Source organism: Sciurus carolinensis, chromosome 3 (assembly GCF_902686445.1).
Source record: "Sciurus carolinensis chromosome 3, mSciCar1.2, whole genome shotgun sequence".
In the NCBI taxonomy this organism is placed as follows: Eukaryota; Metazoa; Chordata; class Mammalia; order Rodentia; family Sciuridae; genus Sciurus; species Sciurus carolinensis.
In genome coordinates, this window is record NC_062215.1 from 53,588,085 (window position 1) to 53,605,734 (window position 17,650).

General features: G+C 39.0%; 1 pseudogene; it reads left to right on the plus strand.

Moving 5' to 3' along the window:
- Window positions 1–295: 295 nt before the first annotated feature.
- On the plus strand, window positions 296–1,127 carry LOC124979355 (olfactory receptor 1A1-like; annotated as a pseudogene).
- The last annotated feature ends 16,523 nt before the right edge of the window (window positions 1,128–17,650 follow it).

The following is a 17,650-nucleotide window of genomic DNA, read 5'->3' on the forward strand; positions in this document are numbered from 1 at the left end:
ATTTAATTTTGAACTGATTGAATCCAAGGTGTTTATTGTGTGCTGATAGGGGAGTTTGAACACTTATGATTCACACATTTCTCACTTCTCAGACATTAGTACCTGAAGTGAATGTCAATTGGTCCCAGAGACCAACAGGAATGTTTCTCCAAAGTTCAAGTATCTCTGGATTTTATAAAGTCCAGTCATACAGAAAGCTGACCACTGGGTCAGAAGTGTTGCATAGGGAAGATCATAATGCACAGTAATGACAGTAATAATTCTAGATTATTCTACCTTTCACCTTGAAGAAGCTATGAGGGAAGAAAACCAGTCTTATACTATGGAGTTCATCCTTTTGGGAGTCATGGGTCAGCACAAGCAGGAGGATTTCTTCTTCATCCTCTTCCTGTTCATTTAGCGCATCACTGTGGTGGGAAATTTACTCACCATCCTTGTCTTTCTCTCTGAAAGTTGCCTCTGTGGAGAAAATAACCCCATGCATTTCCTCCTTTTCAACCTCTCCCTGTTGACATCTCCTCTGTAACCATCCCTAAGATGCTGGCCAGCCATCTCCTGGGCAGCAAAGTCATATTTTTGTGGGATTCCTGACACAGATGTATTTCATGATAGCCTTGGCCAACACAGACAGCTACATGCTGGTGGCCATAAGCCACCCTCTTCATTATACAAACATCATGAGCCTGCAGTCTTGCATCCTGCTGTTGGTTGCATCCTGTGTAGTTGGAAACACCAATGCCCTTCCTCACACTCTGCTCACAGTTAGTCTGTTATTCTGTGGCAGCAAGGAAGTAGCCAGCTTCTACTGTGACATTTCCCCTTTGCTCAAGTTCTCCTCTTCTGACACTTGAATGTGAAGATGATGTACCTAGGGTTGGCATTTTCTCTGGAACAAACTGCATTATTGTCTCCTATGTTCATGTGTTTTCCAAGGTCCTTGGCATTCCATCCACTAAGGGTGAATGCAAAGACTTCTCCACCCATTTGTCTTACCTCACAGTTGTTTCTTTGTATTATGGGGCAGTCAAGGGCTTATGTATTTCTGACCTCTGACCAGTTATAGCTTAAAGGATGCTGTGATTGCTGTGATGTACATGACAGTGACCCCAATGATAAACCAAGTCTGAGAAACAAGACATGAAGCCTGCTCTGAAGAACCTCTTTCACAGTAGAAGCTCTTCATAAGCAACTTGAGGTCATTAACTGGGTACCAGGCTTACCACTGGGAGGAACTTGGAGTTCCAGCTCCAATATCTTCTTCTATAAGAAAGTTCTGCCTTTGAACTCTTTGGCTTTAAATTTCTGGTCTCAGAAATCTTGTAACATTTGATAAAACAATTTATGGATATTATCTTTTGACCACAATTCTGTTCCTGTTGGCAGAGTAGCAGCACAAATCTTTGGGTTCATGTCTCAGCTGTGTGACTGGCTAGCAGAGTAAAGTTGGAGAAATTGAGCCTTGACTTTCATATATACATATTGGAGTTCTAATTGGTGTCACAGGGTGTGATCACAGCAGCACATGCCATGAAGACTTCAAGTCATCATTTGCATGTCAATTTTTATTTGGTTAATATGCTTAGTACTGCACCTAGGTCGGTGCCATCACTGGTTGGTTGTAGTCATGGAGCGAGCTGGCTGGTAAGCCAGGCAGCCTACCTCCTGGCAGCTATCCCACAAAGTCAGCACACCAAGGACAGACCTCACAACTCTGTGACCCCACATGACTCCTGCAACTATCTGGGGCCATCACTGGTTGGTCACAGTTGTGAAGCAAACTGGTGGGTGAGTCAGGCCACTTGCATGGCAGAGATAGCAGGCGGGCACCCAACCCACCTGCCTTGCGGAGCTGGGTGGCGGGTACCCAACCCACCCAACCACCAGGCCAAAGACAGAAGCCATCACTGAACAGACCTGCCCGACCACCACACCGAAGTTTGTCGCCATCATAGAGTTAGCCAGAGGCTTCTTTATAGGCTGGTGCAGGCATTTTGAATTACTCCTAGGGCATGGCCTTCATCATTGGAAGGACAATTCCCTTCCTGAGACACCTACAGGAGGCTAAAGAACCTTTGACAAGACCGAGGAGCCAAGAAGAAGAGGTATTGAGAGACTCAGGACCAACTCAGAGCCACTGGGGAATATACCCCACTTGAAGGCCACCACCCCTAGAAGGCCAGCTTCCTAGTGGAGCACTGCATTATCAAGTTCCTCCAAGACTTCAGGCTACTGAAGGCTAAGAGGTGAGTTACTAGAAATCTACAGAGACATTATTAGTCAATAGAGGAAATCTGCAATATCCCAGAGTTTCACTATTAGAGGGGTAGATATCAGATCAATATGAGAAAACAAGGAAGAAAATGTCCCAAACAAGCCTAGATGGTATAGCAATAGAATTCAATGGCAGCATGGCAGAAGAAATGACAGAAAGGGAGTTCAGAATGTACATAATTAAAATGATCAGGGAAGCAAACAAGGAGATGAAAGAGCAAATGCAGGTATTGAAGGATGAGATGAAAGGGCATATGCAGGCATTGAAATATTGCACCAATTGACAGTTAAAAGAGCAAATACAGGAAGCAGAATATCATTTCAATAAAGAGAGATATTGAAAAAAAAACAGAAATCCTTGAAATGAAGGAAACAATAAAACAAATTAAAAACTCCATAGAAAATATAACCAGTAGAATAGAACACCTGGAAGACAGAACCTCAGTGATCGAAGAAAAGATAATAATCTTGAAAACAAAGTTGACCAAAGAGAGAAAATGGTAAGAAATCATGCACAGAATCTACAAGAACTATGGGATATCATGAAAAGGCCAAATATAAGAAACAGTGGGATTGAGGAAGACTTAGAGAAACAAACCAAAGGAATGAACAATCTATTCAATGAAATAATTTCAGAAAATTTCCCAAATCTGAAGAATGAAATGGAAAATCAAGTACGAGAGGCTTATAGGACTCCAAATACACAAAATTACAATAGACCCACACTAAGGCAATTATAATGAAAATACCTAACATACAAAATAAAGACAGAATTTTAAAGGCTACGAGAAAAAAGAATCAAATTACATTCAGGAGGAAACCAATACTGATATCAGCAGATTTTTTAATCCAGAACTTAAAAGCTAGAAGGGTCTGGAACAACATTTTTCAAGCTCTGAAAGAAAATGGATGCCAACCAAGAATCTTATACCCAGCAAAACTTACCTTCAGATTTGATGATGAAATGAAATCATTCCATGATAAACAAAAGCTAAAAGAATTTACAAAAAGAAAGCTGGCATTACACAAAATTCTCAGCAAAATATTTTATGAGGAAGAGATGAAAAACAATGATGTAAATCAGCAAATGGAGGAACTACCCTAAAGGAACAACCAAATAAAGGAGAAATCAAGTCATGTCAAAAAAAAATGAGCCAAATGATCAGGAATACAAATCATATCTCAGTAATCATCCTGAATGTTAATGGCCTGAACTCATCAATCAAAAGACATAGAAGGCAGATTGGATTATAAAGAAAGATCCAACAATTTTCTACCTGCAAGAGACACATCTCATAGAAAGTGATACCCACAGACTAAAGGTGAAAGGATGGGGAGAAACATACCATGCACATGGACACAGCAAAAAAGCCAGAGTATCCATCCTCATATCAGATAATGTGGACTTCAAAGTTAGTCAGAAGGGATAAAGAAGAACATTTCATACTGCTTAAGGGAAGCATAAATCAGCAAGACATAACAATGATAAATATGTATGTCCCAAACAGTGGTTTATCCATATACGTCAAACAAATCACTCTCAATTCCAGAAAGCAAATAGACCACAACACAACAATACTAGGTGATTTTAACACACCTCTCTTACCACTGGACAGATCCTCCAAACAAAAATTGAACAAAGAAACCATAGATCTCAAAAACACAATCAATAATTTAGACTCAATTGACATTTACAGAATATACCATCCAACAAAGAGGGAATACAGTTTCTTCTCAGCAGCACATGGATCCTTCTCTAAAATAGACCATATATTATGCCACAAAGTTACTGTTAGCAAATACAAGAAGATAGAGATAATACCTTGTATTCTATCAGATCATAGTGGATTGAAATTAAAAAGAAATGACGAAGTAAACAACAGAAACTACTCCAACACCTGGAGACTTAATAATATGCTATTGTATGATGAATGGAGAACAGAAGAAATCAGGAAGGAAATTAAAAAATTCTTAGAGGTATGAGAACAAAGAAACAACATATCAAAATGTCTGGGACATTATGAAACCAGTTCTTAGAGGAAAATTTATTCCATGGAGCACATTCAATAAAAGAAGAAAAAATGAACAAATAAATGACCAAACACTACGGCTCAATGCCGTAGAAGAAGAACAGAGTAATACCAAAAGTAGTAGAAGACAGGAAATAGTTAAAATCAGAGCTGAAATCAATGAAATTGAATCAAAAGAAACAATAGAAAAAAATCGACAAAATAAATAGTTGGTTCTTTGAAAAAATAAACAAAATTGATAAACCTTTAGCCACACTAAAAAAGAGAAGAGAGAAAACCCAAATTAATAAAATTTGGAGTGTACAAGGAAATATCACAAGAGACAGGATTGATATACAAAACATAATTAGAAGCTACTTTGATAATCTATACTCCAACAAAATAGAAAATCTCAAAGACATCAACAAGTTTCTAGAGACATGTGAATTACCTAAACTGAACCAGGAGGACATAGACAATTTAAGTAGATCAATTTGAAGTAATGAAATAGAAGAAGTCATCAAAAGCCTACCAACAAAGAAAAGTCCGGGACCAGATGGGTTCTCAGCCGAGTTCTACAAAACCTTCAAAGAAGAGCCCATTCCAATTCTTCTCAAAGTATTTAATGAAATAGAAGAGGAGGTGACCCTACAAAACTCATTCTATGAAGCCAATATCACCCTGATACCTAAACCAGACAGAGACACATCAAGGAAAGAAAATTTCAGACCAATACACTTAATGAATACTGGTGCAAAAATTCTCAACAAAATTTTAGCAAATCACATAAAAAATATATTAAAAAGATAGTGCACTATGATCAAGTGGGTTTCATCCCAGGGATGCAAGGTTGGTTCAACATCCGGAATCAATAAATGTAATTCACCAAATCAATAGACTTAAAGTCAAGAATCACATGATTATTTGGTAGATGCAGAAAAAGCAATTGATAAAATACAGCATCCCTTCATGCTCAAAACAAAGGAAAAAAAAGGGATAGAGGGAACATTCCTTAACATTGTAAAGGCCATCTTTGCAAAGCCCATGGCCAATATCATTCTAAATGGTGAAAAACTGAAAGCATTCCCCCTAAAAACTGGAGCAGGGCAGGAATGCCCTCTTTCACCACATCTATTCAACATTGTCCTCATAACTCTAGCCAGAGCAATTTAATAGACAAAGGAAATTAAAGGGGTATGAATAGGAAAAGAAGAGCTCAAACTATCCCTATTTGCTGATGACATGATTATATATTTAGAGGAACCAGAAAATTCCACCAGAAAGGTTTTAGAACTCATAAGTGAATACAGAAAATTAGCAGGATATAGGATTAATACTCATAAATCCAATGCATTTTTATACATAAGTGATGAATCTTCAGAAAGAGAAGTCAGGAAAACTACCCCATTCACAATAGCTTTGAAAAAAATAAAATACTTGGGAATCAGTCTAAAAAAAGAGGTGAAAGACCTCTACAATGAGAACTACAGAACAGTAAAGAAAGAAATTAAAGAAAACCTTAGAAGATGGAAAGATCTCCCATGTTCTTGGATAGGCAGAACTAATATTGTCAAAATGGTCATACTATCAAAAGTGCTATACAGATTCAATGCAATTCCAATTAAAATCCCAATGACATAGCTCAAAGAAATAGAGCAAGCAATCATGAAATTCACCTGGAAGAATAAGAAACCCAGAAGAGCTAAAGCAATCCTTACCAGGAAGAATGAAACAGGGGGTATTGCAATACCAGAACTTCAACTATACTACAAAGCAGTAGTAACAAAAACGGCCTGGTATTGGTACCAAAATAGACAGGTAGATCAATGGTACAGAATAGAGGACATGGACACAAACCAAGTAAATACAATTTTCTCATACTAGACAAAGGGGCCAAAAATATGCAATGGAGAAAAGATATCCTCTTAAACAAATGGTACTGGGAAAACTGGAAATCCATATACAACAGAATGAAAGTAAACCTCTATCTCTCACACTGCACAAAAATCAACTCACAATGGATCAAGGACCTTGAAATCAGACCAGAGACCCTGCATCTTATAGAAGAAAAAGTAGGTTCAAATCTTCAACTTGTTGGCTTAGTACCAGACTTCCTTAACAGGACTCCCATAGCACAAGAAATAAAAGCAAGAATCAATAACAGGGATAGAATCAAACAAAATAGTTTTCTCTCAGCAAGGAAATTATCAGCAATGTGAAGAGAGAGGCTACAGAGTGGGAGAAAATCGTTGCCACTCATACTTCAGATAGAGACCTAATTTCCAGAATATATAAAGAACTCAAAAAACTCCACACCAAGAATACAAATAACCCAATCAACAAATGGGCTAATGAAATGTACAGACACTTCACAGAAGAAGATCTGCAAGCAATCAACAAATATATGAAAAACGTTCAACATCTTTAATAATAAGAGAAATACAAATCAAAACTACCCTAAGATTCCATCTCACCCCAATTAGGATGGCGATTACCAAGAATACAAGCAACAATAGGTGTTGGAGTGGATGTGGGGAAAAAAAGTACACTCATACATTGCTGGTTGGGCTGCAAATTAGTGCAGCCACTCTGGAAAGCAGTGTGGAGATTCCTTAGAAAACTTGGAATGGACCCACCATTTGACCCAGCTATCCCACTCCTCAGCCTATATCCAAAGGAGTTAAAATCAGCATACTACAGAGATACAGCCACAACAAAGTTCATATCTGCTCAATTCACAATAGCAAGATCGTGGAACCAAACTAGATATCCTTCAATTGGTGAATGGATAAAGAAACTGTCGTATATATACACCATGGAATATTACTCAGCCATAAGAAAGAATAAAATTATGGCATTTGCAGGCAAATGGATGCAGCTGGAGAACATCCTGCTAAGTGAGATAAACCAATTTCAAAAAACCAAAGGACGAATGATCTCACTGATAAGCAGATGATGACACATATAGGGGATGGGAAGTGGCCAAGAATGGAGGAAGGAGGGATGGTATAGAGGGATACTAGGGGTGGGAGGGGTGGGGGGAGAAAAAAATAACAGAATGAATCAAAAACTATTACCCTAGGTAAATGTATGATTACACAAATGGTATGACTCTACTTCATGTACGAACAGAAAAACAAGATGTATCCCATTTGTTTACAATAAAAATGAATTAAAATAATGTGCTTAGTAATATGATTAGTGTTATAGGGTGCAACTTAAGAACAGACCAGTCACCACTGAGAAGTTCAAATTTGAGAGTCTTTATTAAGTCGGCTGGTTGACTGTCTCATACAATGTCCCAAAAATGGCTATTGGGAGAACATCCCTGACCACAGGGTTGTAGGGGTTCTTATACCAAAAATCACATTAATTATAATTGCCTGTTGCTATGATTCAAAATTACACATTAACATCATGAGATCATCGACAGAGGAGGAAGTGGGTCAGAATGACCCTTACCTAGGTACAAACTAAAGAATGGTTACTAACATCCACACAATCACTGTTCACATGGTACATTGTTTAGGAGCAATAGGAATCAAAAGAGAGCAATTCTTTACTACTTAGGGAGTTGCCATTGTATATTATTAAACATGTCACACCAAGTAACTGATGATAGGCACAGAGGTGGGGTGTCCCCATGGGAGAAGCTTATTTCCTACATAACATGGAGTCTCAGAGCAAAATGGAGTCTGTTTAGTCATTTCCCTTAGAGTCTGGCCTATAACATTCTCATGGAGTCAGATCTGTCAGCCCATCACATTAGGTGTAATCCTGCCTACTAAGCTTGCAAGCCCCCAAGGGCAGGAGCTATGTTCATACATGCCTGTGTTTTCACAACCTTGGTCATATAAATTGCACCCAGTAAACACTGGCAGAGTTGGGATAAATGAATGGTAAGATTGTCTGACATGTATAGTCTGATAGTGATTAGAAATAACTGGACTGGATGTGATTTATCCATCCTTTAAAACTTTCAGGAATTTGGGAATATATCTTTGTGTTTTCTTCATATTTGATTAAAATAGACTGTCTCTAAAGATCATAAGGTTCTTCCTAAAATTTTACTAAAATGACAGTAATTAGCAGGTCTCTTACAGCTTGAGGTAACAATTATTCTTATTTAATTAATTAATGTAGTGCTGGTATATTAAAGTGCAGGCATAATTCATTGTAATATGAAATGAAAGTACACTGATCTAAATTTGGTACCATTATAATAAATGAAAACAAAAAGAAATGTAAGGAAACCATGGGGTATAGTGCAAAACCCTGAGGCTCAGCAGGAAAGCCTTTCACACCAGGCCTCATGGAACCAGAGAGGGGAGACAGAGATGGAGAGAGGCAGAGGAGAGATGTACCAAGTCAGAAGCTCTGCAGGAGTTGTGAATTTACTGAAAAAGGAGCTGACACCAGTCTTGAAAATCAGATCAGGTCCTCATTACCCCGGTGTTGAGGATTAAACACCCAAGAATCACAGAGGCATGTGCAGAACAGAACTTTTACTTAAAGGAAAGAACAGAAACAGACTTACCAGTGGGGAGAAGGGAACCCAGAGCTTCTATCTTGCCCTTTTATACATTTCAGGTTTCCGTTCTTTTCATATCCCTTCCCCCTCTTATTTTGACTACAGGACCAAAATTCAGGAAAGGAGCCACCTAGGGGATACTCTGGGAGGAGAAATTCCCTGGAGGAATAGGTAACAATGGTAACAGATTGCTAGGAGAAGGAAGTACTCTGGAGGTATTAGCATTTTATTTCCTTTTGAATTAGCCTTCATCTTACCAAGTTGATCATCTATCATCTACAGGCTCTTCTACAAATAAAAATTAACATGTATTAAAAGTTTCATTTCACACATCAATGAAGAAACTTCCAAGGTGTTATAATCCAAAGAGCAGATACACTTATTATTAGAAATATTTAAATAAATGTATAAACAGATAAAACCGTGTAACAGTGAGGGAGAGCTATTTATCCTGATACATAATTCACTTGCATATAAATAAACTACAACTATTTTGCTTTGCTATCAGTTATCCAAAACTTAAAAAAAATATATATGGAAAGTAGATTTCTGAGATTCCTCAGAAAACTTGGAATGGAACCACAATTTGACCCCATGATCCCACTTCTCAGTTTATACCCAAAGGATGTAAAATGAACATTCTACAGTAATATAGCCACATCAATGTTTGTAGCAACTCAATTCACAATAGCTAAACTATGAAACCAACCTAGATGCCCTTCAATAGATGAATGGATAAAGAAAATGTGATATATATACACAACTGAATATTACTCAGCCTTAAAGAAGAATAAAATTATGGCATTTGCCAGTAAATGGATGGAGTTAGAGAATATCATGCTAAGTGTAATAAGCCAAACCTTAGAAAACAAAGGTTGAATGTTTCTCTGATATGTGGAAGCTAATTCACAATAAGGTGGGGGTAGGGGCTAGGGAAGAATAGAGTTACTTTATATTAGATAGAGGGGAATGAAGGAAGGGAAGGGGTATGGGGTAAGGAATGATAGTAGAGTGAAACAGACCTTATTATCTAATGTATGTGAGATATGCCATGACCAATGTGATCCTGCAATATGTATATCAGAAAAATGAGAGATTACACTATTTATGTATGATCTATCAAAATGTATAAATGCATTCTACTGTCTTGTACAACAGTTTAGAACAAATAAAATTAAAATTATTTTTAAAAAGTTCCCATATAATCAGAATCAGATAACCCTGAAAGGTGTGCTGTGAACAATGCAGTTTCCAATGAAGAACAAATTTTTCCCTGCATGTGACTTGAAACAAACATTCTCCATCTGTTAAAAAGACATCATGAGCTGGTTTTTCTTTTTTTATTTCCTGTAGCTGAACATATTCCTTGCTGATACAATTGATTTGGCTATATTCATTTTTTTAAAACTTTACACAGAATTAAAAAAATCCAAAAGACCTCAACAAACTGAAGGAATAGTCTCAACATATATGACAAAAGATAATTCCCTTAATATTGCAGATCAAACCAGTAAGAAGATGACTAACAACCCAATAGAAAGTGATGAACAGCATTATCAATTCCTGAGGAAAAGAAATGCCAATACCCTTTAAACATAGAGAAGATGTCAAACATCCTCCTAAGTTTTGAAAAATGTACATTAAAACTATAGTGGAATACCATATTTCACCTATCGGACAAGAATTTTAAAGTTCATTGAGAATAAAATAATTAGGAATTTCACACATTGTTTAGAGGGATAAATGAATGCAGCTAGTTTGAAGGACAAGTTGGAAAAAAACAGGAAAATAATCAAAGGACACAATTCCTCTGTCACTGTAGTACCACTTGTAGGTATTTATCTTATGGATATACTTGCCTATATGAACAAAGACATTTTGTAGGGGAATGTTCTTTGTATTACTGCTTGCCATTATAGAAGACTAGATGAAACTGGTTCAATAACCTCCTATTCATCCATGCAACGATTGAACATAATGGGCCAACTGGGCACAGTCTTTCACGCCTGTAATCCCAGTGATTCAGTGTGAGGCAGAAAATCACAAGTTCAAGGATAGCATGGGCAACTTAGCAAGACCCTGTCTCTAAGTTTTAAGACATGTAAAAAAGGCAGGGAGGTCAGGAATATAGTTCAGTGGGAAGGGTGCCCCTGGGTTTAATCTCCAGTGTGGGAAAAAAGAAAAGAAAAAGAAAAAAAAAGTCATTTGGAAAAACAGTAATAAATAGGAGGCTTTACAATCAGTATTTACTTCAGCAACACTAATGTTCCCGTGTTCATTAAGCAGTCAGATATTTTTAGGTTATGAGCATAAATCAGTTTCCCATAGGTCTCTTTTATATTTGATGAATAAAATTCTGTAGTAAACACCTCCTGAGATCCTGCTTCAATAACCCTTTAACTGCCCCATCAGCACCAGATTATTTATAACAGCCACATGTCCCTACAGGCTGAGTACAATTAAACTTCTTGGGTCAAATTCTTGCCTATGGGACTCTGGAATAGAACCAGATGCTGGTCCTGGATGTACTCTTCAGAGTGGGAGGTGTGGAATTGTCTGTTTCAAAGAGACTTCTTACCACAGACACTGAGTAACTTGGACTGTCTTTTTGGCCAATCAGAAGAGAGAAGCCATACTGTAACTTGAATAGAAATTTTAATATAAGGAATAATTAACAGGGGATTAGAGTAACAAGGTGTTTTAGGTTTTTTTTTTTTTTTTTTTTTTTTTTTTTTTTTTTTTTTTTTTTTTTTTTTTTTTCCTGCTGTGACTAAAAGATGCAACAAGAAAAATTTTAGGGGAGGAAAAGTTTTTTTGAGGACTCAGGGCTTCAACAGTCTCAGTCTATAGACACTTTCATTCCTCAGGGCTCAGGATGAGATAGGAAATCAAGGCAGAAGAGCGTGAAAGAGGGAAGCATCTCACATGATTATCAGGAAACACAGAGATTCCACTAGTCAGATACAAAATATATACCCTAAGGCACGCCCCCAATGCCCACCCCCTCAAGTCACACCCTGCCTACCTTCAGGTACAATTCAGTTAATCCCATCAGGGGATTAATGCACTGATTGATTTTCCTCTAAACTTTCTCATGTTGTCTCACACTTGAGCTTTCGGGGAGATGCCTCACATCAAAACCATAACACAAGGAGTTGGTTACTAATAAGTGAAGACAATGTCAAAGAATAGAGGAATAGCAGGAATAAGAAATAGTCACTACCTGTAGGGCTGTGATACAGTACCCACAGAAGAGCTGCCCCCAACCCAAGACTAAGACCCAGCCCTGTTGGGTCTCAGTTCACTGGATGGGGAAGTCATTATGGCAACACACCAGTGGAACTATCTGGAATACACCCTCTATCCATAGGTAGAGGTCTCACTGGAGGCATGCCACTATAAGACCACCTGGGCACTGAGAGGGTGGGGGCAAGGACGGACTGTTGGCAGGAGAAACCATTGGCCTTTTGGTGCTGCTCACTTCTGAGTACAGCAGGCACTGCACGCAGGAGAAGCTGAGCACACTGTCAGAACCTGGTGCTGGAGAAGGTGCCCAAGAGGCAGGAGCCAGACCTAGAGATGCAGCATGGGAGCCTGCCAAGGGAGCATAAAGAACTTGCCAAGCAAGCTCAAAAAAACCAGAGAAGCAAGTCTTTCCCTCCTGCAGGGCCTCTCTTGAACCCTCTACTGACAAAGTTTAACATCCTGCTGCCTGGCTAAGGGAACACACTGAAAGGGCCCACGTCCACTTTCTCAGTCTAGGCAGTGTTGGGAAAATTTAAGGAAGAGAATAAAGCAAAACGAAATCCATCAGGAATCTATAAAGAAAAGGCCAGTAACTGCATAGAAAGAAAAGAAAGAGAGATGCACAGAGAAAAACTGAAAGTAGGGGCAGGAGATAAGAAAGAGGGGCTGGGATGTGGTTCAGTTGGTAGAGCACTTGCCTAGTACTACAAAAATAAACAAAAAGACACATAGAGAGACCAGCAAGAGAGATAACAGCTTGTGCTGTCCTTTGCATGTTCTTTGACTCTAAAATAGACACCCCTATAGCTTTTTGATAAATGCCCCCCTTTTTGTATTAAACTGATTTGATCTAATTTCAAGCCCTGCAAAAAAACCATCCCACTCAGTACTGGCTGGTAATAACAGAGTTCTTGAGATAAAATCTTGATAATAATTTTATCATCACAGTGTCCTTGTAATAAGTTATTACTGTTCATATCTGCTAGAGTTTTGACCTTTCCAGGTTTTGCAAATTCTTTTCCTTTGTGTAAAATACTACAATTAAAAAAGTCAAAAATATTTTTCCATCATATTACACTATTATGCAAGTGGTACAGGTGGGTTTCACCTGGACCCCTGCTGTCCATTTTCCTTAGACTGTTTCTTCAGATTCCTTATTAGCAATAAGTTCTTATAAAACCTAGCAATCAGTATTTTAGAACAAGGTCATAAAGACTCCTTTGATAATCTTATTTTTTTTTCCAATTTAATGTCTTGCATGGGTGCTCAGTAAAATTCCATCAATTCAATCATTGGGTCAAGTTTTCTAGACCATTTTTCTCATAAAGCACATCTCAAACTACTCCTTTCAACTTCATGTTTTATATATACTTTTCTATTCTGTTCTATGGATTCCCTTTCATATTTCTGTAAGATCCTATATCTTGCTGGGGCAGATATTTTTCCTGCATTTATTATAATGGTGACAAGGATCCCCTTTGGTGGGGGAATTGGCATCACTCTACCCCCAATAACTTTGCTGAACCCCACCCCTCTCTCACTGGGTCTGAGGCTACTCTAATAGAAGATATTTATTTAGAGACTGAGACTTGGGTCAGTAAAAGACTGCAGCAGAATCCCCCATGTGCTTGTTTAAAATACAGATTCCTGAGTCTCACCCAGACCAGGTAAATTATAAACTCTAGGGTAGTGCCTTAAATCTGCGTTTTATATAATATCCATGGGTATTTTTATACATTCTACAGCTCATCTGCTAGAGAAGAAGGCTTCCCTGCATGGTGCTCATGTAGGGGACATATCAGTTCTGAGAATGGTTCAGCACCATGTCTGGTCTAAAACTAAAGACAATCTTCTACAAATTTCTCCAGACCCCGACTCACAGGTGACATTATCTCTATCTGGAGAAATGGAGACTGAAAGTCCCCTTCTCTGAATTATTGCTCTTAGGTGCTATCACTGTCTAATATTTTCTCTCTGGAACTTTACCCTGGTTAACAGTGCCTATCAAGGTCCACCATTAAATTATTGATGGGAGATGCAGAACTGTAACAGTGACTCAACAAATTCATATTATAAATTCAGTGAACAATTAGACTCTCTGGAACAAGTGACAGAGCCCCAGCAGATGTTCAGAGAGGCACCACTGCATCAGAATCAGCAATAAGACCAACACTCCAACCTCATTCCTCAGTCAATACAAGAGGAGGACTGGCTGCATGAAGAAGTTGCACCTGGCTTGTGTGATGGTTAGTTTTATGTGTCAACTTAACTGAGCCCAAAATGCTGGGCAAGCATTATTTCTGGGTGTGTCTATGAGAGTGCTCCCAGAAGAGGCTAGAATTTGAATCAGTAAACTTAGTAATAATCACCCTCACCAATGCAAGTGGGCATCAGCACTCTCTGAGAGCCTGAAAGGAACATAAAAGGGGAGGAAGGACAATTTGTTGTCTCTGCTCAAGCTACATAGATGTCCATCTTCTCTTGTCCTCAAACACACTCCTGGTTCTCAGACTCAGATGAGGACTCATACCATCAGTCTGCCAGATCTTAAGCCTTGGGTTTGGATTGGAACTTCCCCAAAGGCCGGCTTTCTGCTCCCACCCATTGACTCAGTGTAGCAGAGAGAGTAATTTTAGGCTCTTTCTAAAAATGTTCCAGAATCCTCAGGTGGAGAACCCTGGCTAGAGGACTCCCCAGTGACCTTGCTGAACTCATATTAGAACTCAACACCTCAACCCAAGCTTCCACCCTCCATCTCTTCTTTGCTCAAGGCCAGACCTGCCTCACAGGTAACAGCTTCCCACCTTCTCCTGCTCCTTCCTCACTCTCTCATGGGTCTTTCCCCTAATAAATGTGTCACTTCTGTCTTGGTGAATGCTTCTCAGAGTATTCAGACTAACCTGTGCCTTTTCCAGGGGCAGTCCTGAAATGAGTGGTCTCTTTTTCCTCTCTCCTCTCTAGTCTAGAAATCCAGAAGAGTCAGAGGGTGTTAGTAGGAGGGCAGACTAGTCACATAGCAAAGAAACATTGTACCAGAGTTAAACAGGCAAGGAAGAATTTATTCAAAACTTTGGAAATAGGGGTGAGAGATTAAACCCAACCTTGAACATGACAGAGACAAGTGAGGATTTAAAAATCAATATTCAGGGTAATTTTCTAAGATGGAAAATTACTAAGAGGAACTTGGTTAGGTATCAAGAGTGAAGGAGGGGAACCTGGTTTGATATCCAGGAATTCTAAAACTGGTTTAGCAGAAGTCTTAGCTAAAACTGGGCTTAAAGTTAAGAAAGAGCCAAAAAGAGGACTCAGAGGAACCTAAGTAAACTTCAGTCAACAAGAGAGTCCCAAAGCAAAAGACTGGTCCTACCAGACCAGCTTACCCCAAAGTATTGTGGGGACAGCTCTGAATCAAATATGATATTCAAAACAAGACTTTATCCATTCATCTATTGAGGGACATGTAGGTTGGTTCAACAGTTTAGCAATTGTGAATTGAGTTGCTATAAACATTGATGTGACTGTGTCACTATAACATGCTGATTTTAAGTCCCTTTTGTATAGACAGGGAGTGGGATAGCTGGTATATATTTGCAATGGAATATTGCACAGGTTTAAAGAAAAGTAAAAATATGGCATTTGCAGATAAATGGATGGAGTTGGAGAATATCATGCTAAGGCAAATAAGCCAATCCCAAAACACCAAAGGCCAAATGTTTTCTCAGATATGTGGATGCTGATTCATAATGGGGTGGTGGGGAAAGGGAAGAATGCAGAACCTTTTGATTGGGTAGATAAGAGTGAGGGGAGGGGGAGGATATGGGGATAGAAAAGATGGTGGAATGAGATGGACATTATTACCCTATGTACATGTAAGATTACATGAATGGTGTGACTCTGCATCATGTATAACCAGAAAAAGGAAAAGTTATGCTCCATTTGTGTACAATGAGTTGAAATGTATTCTGCCATCATGTATAACTAATTGGAACAAATAAAAACAAAAAACAAAACAACAAACAAGACTGAGCCTGAATAAAATGGAATATTTTTAATGACTGATAATGTTGGACCCAGAAGTCTAGAGGGCAGAGAAAGGTGGATTAGTGCTTAGCTGGTCAGTAGCATCATTGGACACAGTACGCACTCAAAAAATAAGACTCAGGGAAACCTAAACACAGCCTGACCGTACTCCCCAGCAAAGCCTTTCCCTTTGTAGTACGCAGGATAATTGCTTCTCCATACCACACACACTAGATGTCCAATGACTCCTGCAAGTTGTTGGACCCTGAGAATTCTAGAGTCCTAAAACTGAGCCCTCAACCTGAAGGAGTGCCCACCTGGTGGGAAAGAATATCTGAACAGAGATACACATACTAGAGGATGAGTTTTAAGAGCACTAGCAAGGTCTAAAGGTTTGGAGGGACTGTCACTGGCCCAGCTGAATGGCATCCACGCCCCTACAGCACTTTTGCAGACAGAAAGTTTTCAAACCCCATGAGCTTCCAGCCATAAGTGACATCTCCACTTGTAGGAAGAAAAGCTGAACCCAGGAAGCAGCCAAACCCATGAGGTACAGAAAGACATGGGGTGTTTGTGTGAAAGATGCAGCTTCACTTGCAACCATGGAGACAGAAGAGAGAAATTTAAAATGTTGAGAAATAGAAATACTGAAACCATGAACTCAGAAGAGGTGCTACTTAACATGAGTGGGGTGGCCTCAGCCTGGTAAGTTGCTAACATGGGTTCTAGGACAGGGACTGCCAACTGGTCAGTGAAGCCAGAGAAAACTGGGGTGCAATTTACTGAAAGCATTTCTGTGCAACATTAACTCCCAACATTCTGGAACTTACCTTCATGTTAAGGTCAGTCTGTTAGATTTGGGTCCTAAACTGAGCAGATTCTTAGTTTAAACGGAAATAATAACATGTTTTAATGGGTTGTTTAGATGACTAAATGAGAATAGAATCAGTTGTGTTATAACAATTGTTTTAATAAGGGATTTCTCTGAGTGTGATGGTTCTCACCTGTAATCCCAACTATTCAGGAGACTGAGGCAGGAGTATCTCAAATTCAAGACCAGTCTGGTCAACTTAGTGAATGTGGTTAGCACCCAGGACAGTACCACTAGGGAGAGCCAGAGATTGGTCTCATGATGGTGGTGTAGTGCAGGGGAAAGCAGATGGCCACATTGTGGTCATAGGCCATAGCAATGAGGAGGAAACTTGCAAGGTCTCCAAAAAACAAAAGGAAGTGTATTTGTATCACACAGCCTGCATAGGGGATGGATGGAACTTGACTCTGCTTGCTCTGTAGCAATTTGGGCATTGTGAAAGAAGACAAACAGAGAGCAGAGAAGAACAAGTTTCTGAGAAACAAATACATGGGCGTCTGGAGATGGGACTCCCTCATCATGTGAGAAGATACATGATCATGAATAAGGCATAGAACAGGTTCTGGTGCTCTGGCTGAATGGGCAAGACCAGAAGGAGGAAGTCTGAGATGAGAGTTTGATTTCTTCCATTATTATCTGTCTCCAATACCTTTAAGAGAGACAATAAGATGCTTTAAAAATCCATGTGAAAATTATCCTTTT